General features: G+C 50.2%; 1 protein-coding gene across 1 annotated transcript in view; it reads right to left on the bottom strand.

Annotated features, from left to right (window-relative positions):
• LOC140409173 (uncharacterized) overlaps window positions 1-22894 on the bottom strand; it is a 396946-nt gene that overhangs the window by 171941 nt on the left and 202111 nt on the right. The window lies entirely within an intron of this gene.

Here is a 22894-nt window from a genome sequence, read left to right on the forward strand (position 1 = left end):
TGTGGGATTCACTTGGTGTCGTGACCTATGGTGCAAAGCAACATGAGTAGAACCAGTAGCTCTGTGATGTGAAACCTCTGTATTAAGCTGCAGGATGGGATGAGAGAGCTGGGAAAACACACACTGGGAATTACATATTCAATAATGTCAATCGGGTGCTGTTATTGCTTTCCCCTTCTGTCAGCCAGGTTGAAGAACATTCATTTGTAACAACCCATGATGCCATTGTCTGATTTGTCCTTCCAGCTCTATAAATCATATGGATGTCAATAGGTAACACGCTCTCGTCTTGGAGTCAGAAGGTTGTGGGTACATCTCCCTCCCACTCCAGAGATCGGAGTGCATTATTCAGGCTGACACTCCAATGCAGCACTGTGGGGGTGCTGCACTGCCAAAGGAGCCGTCTTTCAGAGACAACATTAAACTAAGGCTAACGGAAAAGATCCCATGGTACTAAAAATCTATCTATCTCCTTAAATTTACTCAGTGTCCCGACATCCACCGGACTCTGAGGTAGTGAATTCCACAGATTCATGACCATTTGAGAGAAGTAATTTCTTCTCATCTCTGTTTTAAATTTGCTACCCCTCATCCTAAAACTATGACCTTGTGTTCTAGATTTCCCCACAGGAGGAAGCATCCGTTCTACATCTACTTTGTCAATACCGTTTATCATCTTGTATACCTCAATTAGATCTCCTCTCATTCTTCTAAACTCAACAGAGTATAGGCCTAAACCACTAAATCGCTCTTCATAAGCCAAACACCAGGGGCGGAATTCTCCGGAAACGGCGCGATGTCCGCCGACTGGCGCCCAAAAATGCGCCAATCAGACGGGCATCGCGCCGCCCCAAAGGTGCGGAATGCTCCGCATCTTTGGGGGCCGAGCCCCAACTTTGAGAGGCTAGGCCGACGCCGGAGGGATTTCCGCCCCGCCAGCTGGCGGAAACGGCCTTTGTTGCCCCGCCAGCTGGCGCGGAAATGGCATCTCGGGGCGGCGCATGCGCGGGAGCGTCAGCGGCCGCTGATAGTTTCCCACGCATGCGCAGTAGAGGGAGTCTCTTCCGCCTCCGCCATGGTGGAGACCGTGGCGGAGGCGGAAGGGAAAGAGTGCCCCCACGGCACAGGCCCGCCCGCGGATCGGTGGGCCCCGATCGCGGGCCAGGCCACCGTGGGGGCAATCCCCGGGGCCAGATCACCCCGCACCCCCCCCAGGACCCCGGAGCCCGCCCGCGCCGTCTTGTCCCACCGGTAAGGTAGGTGATTTCATCTACGCCGGCGGGACAGGCAATTTATCGGCGGGACTTCGGCCCATCCGGGCCGGAGAATCGAGCGGGGGGGCCCGCCAACCGGCGCGGTACGATTCCCGCCCCCGCCGAATCTCTGGTGCCAGAGACTTCGGCAACCGGCAGGGGCGGGATTCACGCCAGCCCCCGGCGATTCTCCGACCCGGCGGGGGGTTGGAGAATGTCGCCCCTCATCTCTGGAATCAATCTAGTGAAACTCCTCTGAACTGCCTCTGATACAACAGGAGGTCAGCTTAGCTGACTTGGCCAGACAGCTGGTTTGTGATGCAAAGCAAGGCCAGCAGCGCAGATTCAATTCCTGTAGCCAGCTGAGGTTATTCATGAAAGCTCCACCTTCTCAACCTCACCTGAGGTGTGGTGATCCTCAGATTAAATCACCAGCAGTCAGCTCTCCCCCTCAAAGGGGAAAGCAGCCTATGGTCATCTGGGACTATAGCGATTTTACCTTTAATGCAACAACATGCCTTGTCAAATAAGGGTACACAGTACTCCAGGTGCGGTCTCACCAATGCCTTGTACAGTTGCAGCAACACTTCCCTACTATTATACTCCATTCCTTTATCTATAAATGCCAAAATGCCAAGTCATTAATATATATTGTAAATAGTTGGGGCCCGAAGACTGACCCTGTGGCACCCCACTAGTTACATCTTACCAACCGGAAAACAAAACATTTATCCCGACTCTCTATCTTCTGTCAGTTTGCCAGTCTTCTATCCAAGCTAATAAATTACTCTGAATCCCATGTGATCTTACCTTGTCTATCAACCTTTTGTGCGGCACCTTTTCAAATGCTTTCTAGAAATCCAGATATACCACATAAAGGTGCTATATAAATGCAAGTTCTTTATTTGCCACAGTCAACTCTTTATAATTGTAAAGTGCTGCGGTGAGATATCTGCGGTGAGGCATCACAGAGACATGGTTGCAGGGGGTTCAGGACTGGCATTTAAGCATCCAGGGATTCACAACCTATCGAAAAGACAGAGAGGTGGGCAGAGGGGGTGGGGTTGCCTTGTTAATTAGGAATGAAATTAAATCAATAGCACTAAACGACATAGGGTCAGATGATGTGGAGTCTGTGTGGGTAGAGTTGAGGAACCACAAAGGCACAAAAACCATAATGGAAGTTATGTACAGGCCTCCTAACAGTGGTCAGGACCAGGGGCACAAAATGCACCACGAAATAGAAAGTGCATGTCAGAAAAGCAAGGTCACAGTGATCATGGGGGACTTCAATATGCAGGTGGACTGGGTAAATAATGCTGCCAGTGGACCCAAGGAAAGGGAATTCATTGAATGTTTACAGGAGGACTTTTTGTAACAGCTTGTGATGGAGCCCACGAGGGGACAGGCCATTCTGGACTTAGTGTTATGTAATGAGCCAGACTTGATTAAAGATCTTAAAGTAAGGGAAAACTTAGGCGGCAGTGATCATAATATGGTAGAATTCAATCTCCAATTTGAAAGAAAGAAGGTAGAATCAGATGTAAAGGTGTTACAGTTAAATAAAGGTAACTACAGGGGCATGAGGGAGGAACTGACGAAAATCGACTGGGAGCAGAGCCTAGTGGGAAAGACAGTAGAACAGCAATGGCAGGAGTTTCTGGGAGTAATTGAGGACACAGTACAGAGGTTCATCCCAAAGAAAAGAGAGGTTATCAGAGGGGGGATTAGGCAGCCATGGCTGACAAAGGAAGTTAGGGAATGCATCAAAGCAAAAGAGAAAGCCTATAATATGGCAAAGAGTAGTGGGAAGTCAGAAGATTGGGAAGGCTACAAAAACAAACAGAGGATAACAAAGAGAGAAATAAGGGGCGAGATTCTTAGACCCCCCCCCCCCCCGCCGGGTCGGAGAATCGCCGGGGGCTGGCGTGAATCCCGCCCCCGCCGGTTGCCGAATTCTCCGGCACCGGAGATTCGGCGGGGGCGGGAATCGCGCCGGGCCGGTTGGCGGGCCCCGCCCCGCGATTCTCCGGCCCGAATGGGCCTAAGTCCCGCAGCTAAAATGCCTGCCCGCCGGCGTAGATTAAACCACCTACCTTACCAGCGGGACAAGGCGGCGCGGGCGGGCTCCGGGGTCCTGGGGGGGCGTGGGGCGATCTGGCCCCGGGGGGTGCCCCCACGGTGGCCTGGCCCCTCGATCGGGGCCCAACGATCCAAGGGCGGGCCTGTGCCTTGGGGGCACTCTTTTCCTTCCGCCTTCGCCACGGTCTCCACCATGGCGGAGGCTGAAGAGACTCCCTCCACTGCGCATGCGCGGGAATGCTGTCAGCTGCCGCTAACACTCCCGCACATGCGCCGCCCGGAGATGTCATTTCCGCGCCAGCTGGCGGGGCACCAAAGGCCTTTTTCGTCAGCTGGCGGGGCGGAAATTCGTCCGCCGCAGGCCTTAAGGTTGGGGCTCGGCCCCCAAAGATGCGGAGCATTCCGCACCTTTGGGGCGGCGCGATGCCCAACTGATTTGCGCCGTTTTGGGCGCCAGTCGGCGGACATCGCGCTGATACCGGAGAATTTCGCCCCTGGAAAGAGAGGATCAATTATCAAGGTAGGCTAGCCAGTAACATAGAACATAGCACATAGAACAATACAGCGCAGTACAGGCCCTTCGGCCCACGATGTTGCACCGAAACAAAAGCCATCTAACCTACACTATGCCATTATCATCCATATGTTTATCCAATAAACTTTTAAATGCCCTCAATGTTGGCGAGTTCACTACTGTAGCAGGTAGGGCATTCCACGGCCTCACTACTCTTTGCGTAAAGAACCTACCTCTGACCTCTGTCCTATATCTATTACCCCTCAGTTTAAAGTTATGTCCCCTCGTGCCAGCCATCTCCATCCGCGGGAGAAGGCTCTCACTGTCCACCCTATCCAACCCCCTGATCATTTTGTATGCCTCTATTAAGTCTCCTCTTAACCTTCTTCTCTCCAACGAAAACGACCTCAAGTCCATCAGCCTTTCCTCATAAGATTTTCCCTCCATACCAGGCAACATCCTGGTAAATCTCCTCTGCACCCGCTCCAAAGCCTCCACGTCCTTCCTATAATGCGGTGACCAGAACTGTACGCAATACTCCAAATGCGGCCGTACCAGAGTTCTGTACAGCTGCAACATGACCTCCTGACTCCGGAACTCAATCCCTCTACCAATAAAGGCCAACACTCCATAGGCCTTCTTCACAACCCTATCAACTAGGGTGGCAACTTTCAGGGATCTATGTACATGGACACCTAGATCCCTCTGCTCATCCACACTTTCAAGAACTTTACCATTAGCCAAATATTCCGCATTCCTGTTATTCCTTCCAAAGTGAATCACCTCACACTTCTCTACATTAAACTCCATTTGCCACCTCTCAGCCCAGCTCTGCAGCTTATCTATATCCCTCTGTAACCTGCTACATCCTTCCACATTATCGACAACACCACCGACTTTAGTATCGTCTGCAAATTTACTCACCCACCCTTCTGCGCCTTCCTCTAGGTCATTGATAAAAATGACAAACAGCAACGGCCCCAGAACAGATCCTTGTGGTACTCCACTTGTGACTACTCCATTCTGAACATTTCCCATCAACCACCACCCTCTGTCTTCTTTCAGCTAGCCAATTTCTGATCCACATCTCTAAATCACCCTCAATCCCCAGCCTCCGTATTTTCTGCAATAGCCTACCGTGGGGAACCTTATCAAACGCTTTGCTGAAATCCATATACACCACATCAACTGCTCTACCCTCATCTACCTGTTCAGTCACCTTCTCAAAGAACTCAATAAGGTTTGTGAGGCATGACCTACCCTTCACAAAGCCATGCTGACTATCCCTGATCATATTATTCCTATCTAGATGATTATAAATCTTGTCTCTTATAATCCCCTCCAAGACTTTACCCACTACAGACGTGAGGCTCACCGGTCTATAGTTGCCGGGGTTGTCTCTGCTCCCCTTTTTGAACAAAGGGACCACATTTGCTGTCCTCCAGTCCTCTGGCACTATTCCTGTTTAGGAATGATATTAAATTACTATCATTAGGAATGATAGTAAAAGTTTCTTTAAATACATTAAAAACAAACGGGAGGCAAAAGTAAACATTGGGCCGCTCCAAAATGACGCTGGTAATCTAGTGATGGGAGACAAGGAAATAGCTGAGGAACTGTGGTAGTATGCATTAGGGGTCATGTGGAACTGTGAAGCCGTGATGTCATTGGCTGACAGATCCCGGGTCCTGGTTGGCTGTTGATCTCTAGCTCCGCCCTGAAGGCGGAGTATAAGAACCAGGAGTTCTCCCCCACAGGCCAGTCTGTTGCTGAACTGCGGGGAACAAGTCACGCTTAATAAAGCCTCATCGACTTCATCTCTATTCGTCTCTCGTGAGTCTTTGTGCGCTACAATTTATTAAGCGTGCTTAAAGGACTATGGAGCTCAGTATCGTCCCGGAATGCCTGAGGATCAGCCCCCACGCAGTGAACTCAGCAGCAGTTTTTAAACACGGGCAGACTTGTTTCGAAGCCTACCTCAGAACGGCCCCCGGCCGGGTCACAGAAGACCAGAAACTACAGGTCCTGCACTCGAGGGTAAGCCCGGAAATTTACCCTCTCATAGAGGACGCAGAGAATTTCCAGACGGCGTTCGCAGCACTAAAGAGCATCTATGTTCGCCCAGTGAACCAGATCTACGCACGCTACCAACTCGCAATGAGACGGCAAAGTCCCGGAGAATCGCTAGACGAATTCTACGCCGCGCTGCTAATTTTGGGACGGGCCTGCAGCTGCCCGCCGGTAAACGCGATTGAACACACGGACATGTTAATTCGCGTTGCGTTTGTGGCAGGTATGAACTCTCCCCAAATCCGCCAAAGACTTTTAGAAAAAGAGTCGCTAGGACTCTCAGAGGCACAGGCCCTTGCAGCCTCCCTAGATGTGGCCGCGCGAAACGCCCGCTCCTACGGCCCCGACCGCGCGGCAGCCCCTTGGGCTCCGTGGACCCCCGTCGCGACAACCCCCCCCCCTTCCCACAGGCTTGCGCGGTTCAGACGCCAAGTCGTCCCGGGGGGGCCCGCTGCTATTTCTGCGGCCAGGTGAAACACCCCCGGCAGCGCTGCCCGGCCCGCGCAGCGATTTGCAAGAGCTGCGGGAAAAAGGGCCATTTCGCGGCTGTGTGCCGGTCCCGGGGGGCCGCCGCTGTCCCCGGAGAAGAAGGAGTCCTGCGCGTTTCAAACGCTCCCCAACCCCCCCAGCGCCCCATGTGCGACCCGCAGGCGCAGCCATTTTGGGTCCCGGCCACCGCTGTCCCCGGAGAAGAAGGAGTCCTGCGCGTTTCAAACGCTCCCCAACCCCCCCAGCGCCCCATGTGCGACCCGCAGGCGCAGCCATTTTGGGTCCCGGCCACCGCTGTCCCCGGAGAAGAAGGAGTCCTGCGCCTTTCAAACGCTCCCCAACCCCCCCCAGCGCCCCATGTGCGACCCGCAGGCGCCGCCATTTTGGGTCCCGGCCACCACGAGGGGAGGAGGGGCGCCGCCATCTTGGTACCCCCCAGCCCTGTGTGGCGCATGGGGGCGGCCATTTTGTCCACCCCCGCCGCCATCTTGTGACCCCCCAGCCATGTGCGATGCATGGGGGCGGCCATTTTGTTCACCCCCGCCGCCATCTTGGACAACAACAATGGACCCCAGCATCGACGGCTCCACGGAGTTCGAGGAAGACGCTGAAGCACTACGACCACGTCTGGCCTCAATGACGCTGGACCAAGCACGGCCCCGGACGCTCCAGACGACGACAACAACGGTGCTGATCAACGGGCACGAGACACCATGCCTGGTTGACTCCGGGAGCACAGAAAGCTTCATCCACCCCGACATGGTAAGACGCTGTTTTTTGACCATCTGTCCCAGTGCGCAAAAGATTTCCCTAGCTGCAGGATCCCACTCCGTACAGATCAAAGGCTTCTGCATAGTGACCCTAACGGTGCAAGGGAGGGAGTTTAAAAACTACAGGCTCTACGTCCTTCCCCAACTCTGCGCGCCCACATTACTGGGATTAGACTTCCAGTGCAATCTGCAGAGCCTAACTTTCCAATTCGGCGGCCCAATACCCCCACTCACTATCTGCGGCCTCGCAACCCTCAAGGTTCAACCCCCATCCTTGTTTGCAAACCTCACCCCGGATTGCAAACCCGTCGCCACTAGAAGCAGACGGTACAGCGCCCAGGACCGGACATTCATTCGGTCCGAAGTCCAGCGGCTACTGAAGGAAGGCATAATCCAGGCCAGCAATAGTCCCTGGAGAGCACAGGTGGTAGTAGTAAAGACAGGGGAGAAGCAAAGGATGGTCATAGACTATAGCCAGACCATCAACAGGTACACACAGCTAGATGCGTACCCTCTCCCCCGCATATCCAACATGGTCAATCGGATTGCCCAATATAAGGTCTTCTCCACCGTGGACCTCAAGTCCGCCTACCATCAGCTCCCCATCCGCCCAAGTGACCGCAAGTACACAGCCTTCGAGGCAGACGGGCGATTATACCACTTCCTAAGGGTCCCATTTGGCGTCACAAACGGGGTCTCGGTCTTCCAACGAGAGATGGACCGAATGGTTGATCAACACGGGTTGCAGGCCACGTTCCCGTATCTCGACAACGTAACCCTCTGCGGCCACGATTAGCAGGACCACGACGCCAACCTCCAAAAATTCCTCCAGACCGCTAAAGCCTTGAACCTCACATACAACGAGGACAAGTGCGTTTTTAACACAAACCGGCTAGCCATCTTGGGATATGTAGTGCGCAATGGGATAATAGGCCCCGACCCCGAACGTATGCGCCCCCTCATGGAATTTCCCCTCCCTCACTGCTCCAAAGCCCTAAAACGCTGCCTGGGGTTCTTTTCATATTACGCCCAGTGGGTCCCCCAGTACGCAGACAAGGCCCGCCCCCTAATACAGACCACGACCTTCCCTCTGTCGACAGAGGCTTGCCAGGCCTTCAGCCGCATCAAAGCGGATATCGCAAAGGCCACGATGCGCGCCATCGACGAGTCCCTCCCCTTCCAGGTCGAGAGCGACGCCTCCGATGTAGCTCTAGCGGCCACCCTTAACCAAGCGGGCAGACCCGTGGCCTTTTTCTCCCGAACCCTCCACGCCTCAGAAATCCGCCACTCCTCAGTGGAAAAGGAAGCCCAAGCCATAGTGGAAGCTGTGCGACATTGGAGGCATTACCTGGCCGGCAGGAGATTCACTCTCCTCACTGACCAACGGTCAGTAGCTTTCATGTTCGATAATGCACAGCGGGGCAAAATTAAAAATGACAAGATCTTAAGGTGGAGGATCGAGCTCTCTACCTTCAACTATGAGATCTTGTACCATCCCGGAAAGCTGAACGAGCCGACCGATGCCCTATCCCGCGGCACATGTGCCAACGCACAAATTAACCGTCTCCAAACCCTCCACGAGGACCTATGCCACCCGGGGGTCACTCGGTTCTACCACTTTATAAAGTTCCGCAACCTCCCCTACTCTGTGGAGGAGGTCCGTACAGTCACAAGGAACTGCCACATCTGCGCAGAGTGCAAACCGCAATTTTTCAGGCCGGATAGTGCGCACCTGATCAAGGCTTCCCGTCCCTTTGAACGCCTCAGTCTGGATTTCAAAGGGCACCTCCCCTCCACCGACCGTAACACATACTTCCTGAACGTGGTGGACGAGTACTCCCGTTTCCCCTTCGCCATCCCCTGCCCTGACATGACAGTGGCCACAGTCATTAAAGCCCTTAACACCATATTCACACTGTTCGGTTGCCCCGCATACGTCCATAGCGACAGGGGGTCCTCCTTCATGAGTGACGAGCTGCGCCAGTTCCTGCTCAGCAAGGGTATAGCCTCGAGCAGGACGACCAGCTACAACCCCCGGAGGAACGGGCAAGTAGAGAGGGAGAACGGCACGGTCTGGAAGACCGTCCTACTGGCCCTACGGTCCATGGATCTCCCAGTTTCACGGTGGCAGGAGGTCCTCCCGGACGCCCTCCACTCCATCCGGTCGCTACTGTGTACCACCACTAACCAAACGCCTCATGAGCGCCTCCTTGTCTTCCCCAGGAAGTCCTCCTCTGGAACGTCGCTGCCGACCTGGCTGGCGGCCCCAGGACCCATCTTGCTCCGGAAACATGTGCGGGCGCACAAGTCGGACCCGTTGGTCGAGAGGGTTCACCTCCTCCACGCGAACCCGCAGTACGCCTACGTGGAGTACCCCGACGGCCGACAGGACACGGTCTCCCTGCGAGATCTGGCGCCCGCCGGCAACACGCACACCGCCTCGACACCAATCACCCCCTCCCTGCCACCGGCGCACCCCGCGACCGCCCCCTTCCCGGGAGGATCGGTCCTCCTCCCAGGTCCGACCAGAAGTGAAGCTGAAACAGAAACCGTAAAGCTCCCAGAGACGACAACACTGGAACAAGTACCACCACCACCGGGGCTGAGGCGATCGACAAGGACGACCAGACCGCCCGACCGACTCGTGGCATCGGTGTAACACTAGAATGTTGTGGACTTTAACGAGAATTTTTTTTCCCTTTTCCCTCTTACGAATACTGTAAATAGTTCAAAACAAAAAACCCTGTACATAGCCCAGTGTAGGGCACTGTGATGACATGCAAAAGTTTTTTTTCCTCCCAGGACCAGCCTTGTAAACCCCTACCACCATGCGAAGCACCACCCCGCCGGGTTCATTTTTAACAAGGGGTGAATGTGGTAGTATGCATTAGGGGTCATGTGGGACTGTGAAGCCGTGATGTCATTGGCTGACAGATCCCGGGTCCTGGTTGGCTGTTGATCTCTAGCTCCGCCCTGAAGGCGGAGAATAAGAACCAGGAGTTCTCCCCTGCAGGCCAGTCTGTTGCTGAACTGCGGGGAACAAGTCACGCTTAATAAAGCCTCATCGACTTCATCTCTATTCGTCTCTCGTGAGTCTTTGTGCGCTACAGGAACTAAATAAGTACTTTGCGTCAGTCTTCACAGTTGAAGACATGAGTAATATCCCAACAATTCAGAAGAGTCAGGGGGCAGAGTTGAATATGGTAGCCATCACAAAGGAGAAAGTGCTAGAGAAACTAAGAGGTCTAAAAATTGATAAATCTCCGGGCCCAGATAGGCTACATCCTAGAGTTCTAAAGGAGATAGCTGAAGAAATAGTGGAGGCGTTAGTTATGATCTTTCAAAAGTCACTGGAGTTAGGGAAAATCCCAGAGGATTGGAAAATCGCTGTTGTAACCCCCCCTGTTCAAGAAGGGAACAAGGAAAAAGATGGAAAATTACCGGCCAATTAGCCTAACCTCGGTTGTTGGCAAGATTCTAGAATCCATTGTTAAGGATGAGATTTCTAAATTCTTGGAAGTGCAGGGTCGGATTAGGACAAGTCAGCGTGGATTTAGTAAAGGGAGGTCATGCCTGACAAACCTGTTAGAGTTCTTTGAAGAGATAACAAATAGGTTAGACCAAGGAGAGCCAATGGATGTTATCTATCTTGACTTCCAAAAGGCCTTTGATAAGGTGCCTCACAGGAGACTGCTGAGTAAAATAAGGGCCCATGGCCCGAGGCAAGGTACTAACATGGATTGATGATTGGCTGTCAGGCAGAAGGCTGAGAGTTGGGATAAAAGGTTCTTTTTCGGAATGGCAACCGGTGACGAGTGGTGTCCCGCAGGATTCAGTGTTGGGGCCACAGCTGTTCTCTTTATATATCAACGATCTAGATGACGGGACTGGGGGCATTCTGGCTAAGTTTGCCGATGATACAAAGATTGGTGGAGGGGCAGGTAGTATGGAGGAGGTGGGGAGGCTGCAGAAAGATTTAGACAGTTTAGGAGAGTGGTCCAAGAAATGGCTGATGAAATTCAACGTGGGCAAGTGCGAGGTCTTGCACTTTGGAAAAAAGAAGAGGCATGGACTATTTTCTAAACGGTGACAAAATTCATAATGCTGAAGTGCAAAGAGACTTGGGAGTCCTAGTCCAGGATTCTCTAAAGGTAAACTTGCAGGTTGAGTCCGTAATTAAGAAAGCAAATGCAATGTTGTCATTTATCTCAAGAGGCTTGGAATATAAAAGCAGGGATGTACTTCTGAAGCTTTATAAAGCATTAGTTAGGCCTCATTTAGAATACTGAGAGCAATTTTGGGCCCCACAGCTCAGGAAGGACATACTGGCACTGGAGCGGGTCCAGCGGAGATTCACACGGATGATCCCAAGAATGGTAGGCCTAACATATGATGAATGTCTGAGGATCCTGGGATTATATTCATTGGAGTTTAGGAGGTTGAGGGGAGATCTAATAGAAACTTAGAAGATAATGAATGGCTTAGATTGGGTGGACGTAGGGAAGTTGTTTCCATTAGCAGGGGAGACTAGGACCCGGGGGCACAGCCTTAGAATAAAAGGGAGTCACTTTAGCACAGAGATGAGGAGAAATTTCTTCAGCCAGAGAGTGGTGGGTATGTGGAATTCATTGCCACAGAGGGTGCTGGAGGCCGGGACGTTGAGTGTCTTTAAGACAGAAGTTGATAAATTCTTGATTTCTCGAGGAATTAAGGGCTATGGAGAGAGAGCGGGTAAATGGAGTTGAAATCAGCCATGATTGAATGGTGGAGTGGACTCAATGGGCCGAATGGACTTACTTCCGCTCCTATGTCTTATGGTCTTGTGGTCTTATATATTCTGCTTCAACTATTCTGTTATTATATGCGTTAACTTTATTCAGAGTGAGAATATAAGAACATAAGAACTAAGAGCAGGAGTAGGCCATATGCCCCTCGAGCCTGCTCCACCATTCAATGAGATCATGGCTGATCTTTTGTGGTCTCAGCTCCACTTTCTGGCCTGAACACGATAATCCTTAATCCCTTTATTCTTCAAAAAACGTTCTATCGTTATCTTAAAAACATTTAATGAAGGAGCCTCAACTGCTTCACTGGGCAAGGAATTCCATAGATTCACAACCCTTTGGGTGAAGAAGTTCCTCCTAAACTCAGTCCTAAATCTACTTCCCCTTATTTTGAGGCTATGCCCCCTAGTTCTGCTTTCACCCGCCAGTGGAAACAACCTGCCCGCATCTATCCTATCCCCTTCATAATTTTATACGTTTCTATAAAATCCCCCTGCATCCTTCTAAATTCCAACGAGTACAGTCCCAGTCTACTCAACCTCTCTTCGTAATCCAACCCCTTCAGCTCTGGGATTAACCTAGTGAATCTCCTCTGCACACCCTCCAGCGCCAGTACGTCCTTTCTCAGGTAAGGAGACCAAAACTAAACACAATACTCCAGGTGTAGCCTTACTAATACCTTACACAATTGCAGCATAACCTCTCTAGTCTTAAACTCCATCCCTCTAGCAATGAAGAGAAAACTCCATTTGCCTTCTTAATCACCTGTTGCACCTGTAAACCATCTTTTTGTGACTCAAACACTAGCATACCCAGGTCTCTCTGCACAGCAGCATGTTTTAATATTTTATCATTTAAATAATAATCCCTTTTGCTGTTATTCATACCAAAATGGATAACCTCACATTTGTCAACATTGTATGCCATCTGCCAGACCCTAGCCCATTCACTTAACCTATCCAAATCCCTCTGCAGACTTCCGTATCCTCTGCACTTTTTGCTTTGCCACTCATCTTAGTGTCGTCTGCAAACTTGGACACATTGCACTTGGTCCCCAACTCCAAATCATCTATGTAAATTGTGAACAATTGTGGGCCCAACACTGATCCCTGAGGGACACGACTCACTACTGATTGCCAACCAGAGAAACACCCATTAATCCCAACTCTTTGCTTTCTATTAATTAACCAATCCTCTATCCATGCTACTACTTTATCCTTAATGCCGTGCATCTTTATCTTATGCAGCAACCTTTTGTGTGGCACCTTGTCAAAAGCTTTCTGGAAATCCAGATATACCACATCCATTGGCTCCCCGTTATCTAACGCACTGGAAATGTGCTCAAAGAATTCCACTAAATTAGTTAGGCATGAACCCATGCGGCGTCTGCCCAATGGGACAATTTCCATCCAGATGCCTCGCTATTTCTTCCTTGGTGATAGATTCCAGCATCTTCCCTACTACCGAAGTTAAGCTAACGAGCCTAGAATTACCTGCTTTCTACCTACCTCCTTTTTTAAACAGTGGTGTCACGTTTGCTAATTTCCAATCCGCCGGGACCACCCCAGAGTCTAGTGAATTTTGGTAAATTATCACTAGTGCATTTGCAATTTCCCTAGCCATCTCTTTTAGTACCCTGGGATGCATTCCATCAGGGCCAGGAGACTTGTCTACCTTTAGCCCAATTAGCGTGCCCATCACTACCTCCTTAGTGATAACAATCATCTCAAGGTCCTCACCTGTCAACGCTTCATTTCCATCAGTCATTGGCGTGTTATTTGTGTCTTCCACTGTGAAGACCGATCCAAAAAACCTGTTCAGTTCCTCAGCCATTTCCTCATCTCCCATTATTAAATCTCCCTTCTCATCCTCTAAAGGACCAATATTTACCTTAGCCACTCTTTTTTGTTTTATATATTTGTAGACACTTTCACTATGTTTTTATATTTGCTGAGCAAGTTTACTCTCATAATCTATCTTACTTTTCTTTATAGTTTTTTTAGTAGCTTTCTGTTGCCACCTAAAGATTTCCCAGTCCTCTAGTCTCCCACTAATCTTTGCCACTTTGTATGCTTTTTCCTTCAATTTGATACTCTCCCTTATTTCCTGAGATATCCACTGTCGATTTTCCCTCTTTCTACCGTCCTTCCTTCTTGTTCCTCAACTGTTTCACCATAAAGTCTTTGCTCCCAGTCTACCTTAGCTAGCTCTTCTCTCATCCCATTGTAATCTCCTTTGTTTAAGTACAAAACACTAGTGCTTGATTTTACCTTCTCGCCCTCCATTTGTATTTTAAATTCCACCATATTGTGGTCGCTCCTTCCGAGAGGAGTTTTATACGTTAACTTTATTTGGAGTGGGAGCTGGATCAGCTTCTGAATATGAGAGGGGGTGAATGTTCAGTGCTTCAGTACTTCCCCACCTACTAAGCTGTAGGTAAGGAAGTTAAGCATATCAACCCAGAGTACAGCATCCAGGACTGAACAGAACGCAAGCCCTAGCAACTCACCCACCTGATATACAATTTTGTGGTAAATCAGTAAAAATAAATTCACAAATTAAGGGACAAAGTAAAAAGTCAACACCTTAAAGGATACAGCATCAAACACAAACAAATTCCAAAGGAAACTTAAAACATTAAAAGAAAAGGTGATTGTGATAAAGCACCCAAGTCCTTGCAGTGTCCACCAGGCAGCGGAGACCTCGATCGAGCTGGCAGGTCCCACATGCTCCCACTCCGAGGACTCCCAGAAGCGATTGTGGCCATGGAAATTTGCCTGGTATGCTGCATAGTATTCAAATTGAGACTGAATTGTTGCAATATTGACCTGTACTTTACAGCTTCCTGAAGGTGGTCGGAAAACAGAGTGGTGCCTTTCCATCACTTTGCGCCCACCCACAACCTATCTCTCATATTACACTGGGATGAGAAGGTGCGAAGAAGCCCGTCCGTCCTTAGGCCTAGTGAGGCACATAAGTAGCCACTTAAGGGCTTCATTCTGTCTGCGCCACTAGTTTGCCCGTGACAGAGGTAGATGGAAGCCAGGCGGGTAGCTTGGCAGAAATCACAACTTGGGCTCCTGGTAGATAAGAAGGGGGCATACCTCCTTTGGGGGATCACCATTGGAAGCACCCCAGCCCCCAAGAGCATACCCACCCTCCTTTAACCTTCCCCACACAGCCTCCCAAACCCAGTTCCCTTTCCCCCAACTCCTCACTGGAGTCTGCCAGCCAGGCCAATCCATAACTCTGGACTTACCATGCGGTCCAGGCTCCATCACCTCTCGTCAGGGACTGTTTGTAGTCCCTGAAGTTGCCACCATTGGATCGTAGCGCTACTGGGACTACAGAGCCGCTGGCCAATCAAATTAGCCGACTTACCCTCTCGGGCAGCGCTTCCTCCCCTATGGGGACAGAAATCCTGGAAAGGTGAGACATGGCTGCAGGACGGCCGGGATTTAGGTGGGCAGGATGACAACTGACTTTTTGGTCAAGGTAATACTGAGCCCTGTAAAATCCAGCCAATAGGAACCAGAGGCCATCCAGACCAAGTTGTTCTGTCATACAATTAGATCATCGCTGACCTGTATCTTCAATCCAAATATCAATCTTTGATCCACAACTTTTAAAACTGCTCTTTAACAAAAATACTTCAGTCTCAGCTTTGAAATTTTCAATTGCCACGATTTCGACAGTTCTTGGAAGGAAAGAGTTTCTGATTTCCACGAGCCTTTGTCACAAGAAATATGTCCTGACATTGCCCCTGAATGGCCACGCTCTTATTTCAAGGTTCTGACACCTTGTTCTGTGTGGAATTAGCCATCCACAGTCAGAGCAGAGGTGGCGATACATTCGGACTAATTGTACCAGGGCCACAAGAGTGCAAATAAAATGGTGGCCAGCATTCCCACTCCTGAGCCACTCCACCATGCTCCTTAGATATTCACCGAGGGCTGAATCAGGCTAGAGCATGATGGGAAGCAGCCTGTCATTCATTGTCTAAAACTACTCAGAGAATGAGTTGAAGGTAGAGAGTCACTATAGAACTAAAACCTCGTACCATCTGGAGATTGGGGCCTTGCAACCCTTGGAGGGGTCTAGGTTTGGCCTGGGTCAGGCCTTCATGGGGAGTAGGGGGGGTGGAAATTAGGGCTGGGCCTTCAGGGGTGGTTCAGGATTGGGCCTTGGGGGGTTGCGGTTGGGCTTTGGGGGTGTCAAGGCCAGCCTTTGGAGCAGCATGGCTTTGGGGGGGGGGGGGGGGTACAGGTCAAGACTTGGGAATGACCGGGGTTGGGAGATGGTGGATGGGAGCTGAGTTAAGGTCTTGGAGGTTTTTTTTACATCCATCCTTGGGAGGGGATGATCATGTGGGGGGAGGAGGGTGTTGGGTTGGCACAGGCCTCAGGGGGAGGAGGCATCAGGCCTCGGTGAAGAGGTTGGATTTGGGAGCTCGGGTCAGGCCTCAGAGGGAGATGGAATGGATCAGGCATGGGAGTGGTTAGTTCAGGTGGAGGGAGACTGGGCCGAGTCAAGACTGAGGGCAGGGTGTTGGGTCAAGGGCAGGGGGAATGGGTCGGGCTTAGGATGGGTGAGGTGGGGGGGGGGGGGGTTATGAGAGTCGGACAACATGGGGTGGGGTGAAAAGGGTCCCTGTAGGGGCAGGTGAATCCAGTGGTGGGTCCCCATTGGGGGAGGGGGGTGTGGGGTTCTGTCGAGGGGAGAGTCCCCTGTGGGACTGTGTGCTGTGTGTAGGGGGATGAGGGTCGGTGTGGGTTTGTGCAACAGCTACCCAGAAGTTAGAAGTTAAGGGCCAGAACACATCAACAATAACGGAAATCTTATTAATAATATTCACTTCCGGGCAGCACAGTGGCTCAGTGGGTTAGCCCTGCTGCCTCACGGCGCCGAGGTGCCAGGTTCAATCCCGGTTCTGAGTCACTGTCCGTGTGGGGTTTTCACATTCTCCCCGTGTTTGCGAGGGTTTCGCCCCCACAACCCAAAGATGTGCAGGCTAGATGGATTGACCACGCTAAATTGCCCCTTAATTGGGAACAATTAATTGGGTACTCTAAATTTATAAAAAAATAATAATATTCACTTCCATAGCTGGAAGATGGTAAAGGGGACAGTATAGACCTTACATCGACAGAGGATGATGCCAGCCATTCTGAGACAATGTCAAATATTCCAATCCTGCCAATATTCAGAGATGCTGCGTTAAGAAATGGCTGCTACTTCCACCGCCGGGGTCTTCCGTGAAGCAGCAATCATCGCCAGAATACCGCTTCTCTCAAACCTTTCCACACCTGGCTGCTGCTCCACATTTCTTGCCGCGTCTTCGAAACCCAATTGGAGGACGAACGCACATGGCTCCAGGTCAGCGGTTTGTCAGGTCTGGTCAGCTGTAGCTAGGTGGTCAGGTGAGGAGGTTGGGTAAGGTTGGACCGGAGTAGTCAAAGGGTAGTTGGGGAGAAGCTGGGAGGGTCAAGGGCGAGTTCAGTGTGAGTGAGTGGGAGGGTCGGTTGTGGAGGTACCCAGGAGTTAGACTAGGATTCATCTGGCTAACATTTCTTCGGTAACTATTCAACTCAGTCCCAGGGAACAGGGGAATTTCCCATCGGAAGTTCAATCGGAAGAGCAATTATCAGGGGGATGCGCACACCGGGGCATCTGCAGGGTCCCCACACGCATCTTCAGTCATACATTCAGCCTCTGACAATTCGTTGTACAATTGCCATCAGGTCAAAATCCAGACCCCATGAGGAATACAAATCTTTGATGTCTAGCTTATTTTAATAATTAATGCCCAAAATTTATCACTTTGGCAAATTGTGTTCCCCAAGTAAAAGGGTGGAGTCAGGATCTGCTCCCAGTCTGGTGCCATCTTGTAGCCAGTCCGTCAGCATGCCCTTGTGACTCCCATTCTCACTCCAATCCTCCCCTTCTCCTTCAGGAAACAATGTCCTTTTGGCTCTGTTGCTAGCTCTGTCATCTCTGAGTCCATAGATCACAGGTTCAAGACCCATTCTTGGGAGTGGGGGGTGGGTGGTGGGGGGTGGGGGGGGGGGGCGATTACAGGTTACAAATATTAGAATGGGCAAATTCTTGAAGGGATTTGAACAATAGCTTGAGTATTTTAAAGTGGGCGTGACGAGAGACTGGGGGAGAGTGTAGGTCAGCCAGGCCAGGGATAGTGGGTGAACATGACTTGGTTTGGAATAGGATAAGGGAAGCAGAGTTTTGGTGTAGTTTGTTGAGTGTGGAGTCATTCAAAGCGGTGGATCGTCTGCGAAGCACTTTGGAACATTGTGAGGATGTGAAAGATGCTATCTAAATGCAGTTTCTTCCTTTAATTCCACCTTGATCCTGCAGATAGAGACTGACCCAAACTCATTAAATGTTTCCTCTTTGATGAATCCCAGTTCCAAAGAAGAGTCAGATCAGTCTCAAAACATTAACTCTGTTTCTTCCACTGCAGATGCTGCCAAACCAGTTATGTTTATCGGGCAATTTTCTGTTCTTATTTCAGATTTCCATATTTAGATTTTCTATTTAAATCCCTGCTAGCTTTGATTGGATTTAGCTCCTTTCCCTATTTGAGACCGAAAGCCACGATCCCCTGCCAGTGTAATTGGAAATATTCATTCGGTTGTAAGGATTAAGGAAAGCAAAGAAACATTCTCATTTCAAAAGCTGGTTAATTTGTAGAAAGGCAGACTTCAAATAAAATCAACCACGCAAGGGGAGCTTGGTTTATTCATCCTCTATATTAGAAACCTTTGTGTCTGTCCGATAAAACAGCAGAGATCGCGTGTGAGCAGCAGGAAGGAATGAGTCAGAGCAACTGCCTCAGTGATACCTTGCTGTGTTGTACTCCTTGTCCAATTTAATTTAGTCAACGGACTGAATAACTAATATTTGGCCCGTGGAGAGGGTCAAACAGCGGACTTTAAGAAATTGCTATGCATGACAGCTCTGTCCAAGCCTGGTGCTTTCTCACCCAACATTCTGGGCATTTAGTGTCCACAGCAGCGCTGTCAGAAGCTCTAGCTCCCATTTTAACTCCGGGACCTGATTTAAATCGGGCCAACGCGGACATGTTAAGAAGGCAACCTGCAGGCTTATGAGCGATTGTCCAAGTTGGGCAGGTTAATACAGGAATGGTCAACTTCCAAGCAGTTCCCAGGTGGGTAAGTAACCCGGGCAATTCCACCTGCTCACTCACCCACTTTTCATCGGGCAGGTAGGGTTTAACACCACAACCACGTGATGGATTCCCTCTCAGAGGGAAGTAAGAATCTGCTGTGTGCTCTGCTTCACGGAGATATGGCTCACCCCTGCCTCACTGACTGTGCCATACAACCTGACGTCTTCACAATACACAGGATGGACCGCACGTTATCATCGGGCAAAGCGAAGGGTGGATGGGTTTGCCTCCTCATCAACTCCTCCTGGTGCTCAGACGTGGCGACCCAATGCTGTATCTGGAGGACCTGGAATACCTGACTGTGAAGTGCCGCCCATGCCACCTTAAACGGGAGTTCACTTTTGCCATCATCACGGCGGTCTACATCCCACCCCAGGCGGAAGTGAAGAAGGTGCTTGATGAATTGTACATCGCTATACATAACAATGCGACAGAATACCCGGAGGCCTTGTTCATCATGGCTGGGGACTTCAACTCAAGAGTGTACTGCCAAAATTCCACCAACACATCTCCTGTCCCACTAGGGACGCCAACTTCCTTGACCACTGCTACACAAACATCAAGGTCACCTACTGCTCCATCCCCCGACTGCACTTCGGAAAATCGGACCACAAGACGGTGCTCCTTCTCCCGGCATACAAGCAGAAATTTAAGCAGGAGAATCTAGTTAAGAAGGTCGTGCAATGCTGGTCCAAAGCAACGGAAGAGCTCCTATGACACTGTTAATGGACTGATCCACATTCAAGAACTCAGCGACCAACTTAAAAGAGTATGTCACCACCGTCACAGACATCAACAAGTGTGTGGAAGATTGCATACCAAAAAAGGTAATACATACGTTCCCCAAACGGAAACCATGGCTAAATCGGGAGATTCATTCCCTACTGAAAGCTAAGTCTGACGCGATCAAGGCAGGCTAAACTGATCTGTACAAGAAATCTAGGTATGATTTCCACAAAGCCATCAGGGATGCCAAGAGACAATACCAGACTAAGCTCGAATCACAGACTAATGACATGGACTCTCGTCAGTTGTGGCTGAAACAACATAATGGGCTACAAAGCAAAGCCGAGTAGAATCTTTGGTAGCAACGCACCCTTCCCCGATGAACTCAATGTATACTATGCTCGTTTTGAGCAAGAAATCAACAAACTACCCCAATAGCCTCGGACACACCCATACCCACCGTCACAGCTTCCGAAGTCAGATCGGCCTTCTTGAAAATGACCCCTCAGAAAGCAATGGGTCCTAACGGAGTCACTGGTCGTGCACTCAAATCCTGCGCAGACCAATTGGCGGGTGTGTTTGCGGATATCTTCAACCTCTCCTGACTCCGTTCCGAGGTCCCCACCTGCTTCAAGAAGACCACCATCATACCGGTGCCAAAGAAGAACCAGGCAACGTGCGTCAACTACTATCGTCCGGTGGCCTTGACATTGATTGTAATGAAGTGCTTCGAGAGGTTGGTCATGAGGCACATGAACTACAAAATCCTAGAATGCCCAGATCCACTGCAATTTGCATAGCGCTGCAACCAGTCCACAGCAGACTCTATCTCCCTGACCCTATACTCGTCCCTGGAGCATCTCGACAACAAGGACTCCTACTTCAGACTCCTGTTCATTGGCTACAGCATCGCCTTCAACACATATAATCCCAGCCAAGCTCATATCAAAACTCCAAAACCTAGGACTTGGCTCCTCCCTCTGCAATTGGATCCTCAACTTCATGACCCATAGATCACAATCAGTAAGGATAAACACAACACTTCCTCCATGATAGTCCTCAATATCAGGGCCCCGCAAGGCTGCATACATAGCCCCCTACTATACTCCCTGTACACACACAACTGTGTGGCATAACTTGGCTCCAACTCCATCTACAAATTTGTTGATGACACAACCGTAATGGGTCAGATCTGAAACAGCGGTAAGTCAGAGGTGTGAGATAGAGAAGCTCGTGGCGTGGTGTAACGACAACAATCTCTCTCAATGTCAGCAAAACTAAAGAGCTGGTCATTGACTTCAGGAAGCGAAGTATCGTACACACCCCTGTCTGCATCAATGCTGCCGAGGTGGAGATTGTTGACAGCTTCAAATTCCTAGCTGTGCACATCACCAAAAATCTGTCCTTGTCCACTCACGTCGATGCTATGACCAAGAAAGCACAACAGCGCCCATACTTCCTCAGGAAACAAAGGAAATTCAGCATGTCTACATTGACTTGAAATGAAAATGAAAATCGCTTATTGTCGCGAGTAGGCTTCAATTAAGTTACTGTGAAAAGCCCCTAGTCGCCACATTCCAGCGCATGTTCGGGGAGGCTGGGACGGTAATTGAACCGTGCTGCTGGCCTGCCTTGGTCTGCTTTAAAAGCCAGCGATTTAGCCCAGTGAGCTAAACCAGTACCAATTTTAAACTTGTACCAATTTTTACAGATGCACCATAGAAAGCATCCTATCGGGCTGCATCACAGCCTGGTATGACAACTACTCGGCCCAAAACCGCAAGAAACTTCAGAGAGTCGTGAACACAGCCCAGTCCATCACACGAACCTGCCTCCCATCCATTGACTATCTACATTTTCCGCTGCCTGGGGAAAGCGGGAAGCATAATCAAAGACTCCTCCCACCTAGGTTATTCTCTTTTTCAACCTTTTCCATCGGGCAGGAGATACAAAAGTCTGAGAACACAGATTCAAAAACAGTTTCTTCCCCACTGTTCCCAGACTCCTGAATGACCCTCTTATGGACTGAACTGATCTTGCCATGCATCTTCTCTACTGAGTAGCACTGCATTCCTTATGCATCACCCGATGTCTAAGTCTATGTATTTACATTGTGTATTTATTGTATGTTATTTTTTCACGTATGGAACGATCTGCCTGGACTGTATGCAGAAAAATACTTTTCACTGTACCTTGGTACACGTGACATGAAACCCAAATCCAATCCAAATCCAATGGATCAAAGTCAGCAACATGGAGTCAGGGGAAAGAAAGATGGTCAGGTCGGAGTCTCTTACTCCTGCAAACATTTCCAACACTGCAATGTGTGCATGCGGGGGAGGGAATGCTTTGTATTCCTCCAAAGAGGGAGGAAGATCCCCATTAGTGATGGCCTTATCCAAGCTCCTGACTGAAGCCGGACTTACGTGATAAATGTAATAACTCCAGGGGAGGGTAGGCTCGGCAAAAGACAGGTTTAATTCTCAACAGAAATAAAGCCGCAGCCATGGCGTATAACACCCTTGTCCCAGTCGGGACCACCAGGAAATGCTGCCCCTGGTCTGGGTCACAGTATTTAGGCTCCTGCTAGTGAGCCCTTATTGGGCCAGACTCTGCCTGCTCAATGCGGAACTCGTACTCCACGCATCCCACGGGGAGATTAATCGAGAATCCGCCGTAGTCTTCGTGGGGATTACAACGATAAAATTCCTGCTACCCCCCCCCACCACCCCCAAAAGGGAATCATATAGAATTCCCATCAGGAATCAGAGCCCCCCACCCCTACTTGCTTCACAAGTCACAATTCTCCCACTAGTGTGAAGATGGCAAGACCTCATTAACAGCGGAGGCAGTGCGTGTCGTGGTATTGTCACTGGACTAGTAAACCAGAAACCCAGGCTAATGCTCTGGGGGCCCAGGTTCAAATCCCGCCATGGCAGATGGTGAAATTTGAATTCAATATAAAGCTAGAATTAACAGTCTAATGGTGGCCATGAAAC

The sequence above is a fragment of the Scyliorhinus torazame genome, chromosome 1 (assembly GCF_047496885.1).
Source record: "Scyliorhinus torazame isolate Kashiwa2021f chromosome 1, sScyTor2.1, whole genome shotgun sequence".
NCBI classification, from domain to species: domain Eukaryota; kingdom Metazoa; phylum Chordata; class Chondrichthyes; order Carcharhiniformes; family Scyliorhinidae; genus Scyliorhinus; species Scyliorhinus torazame.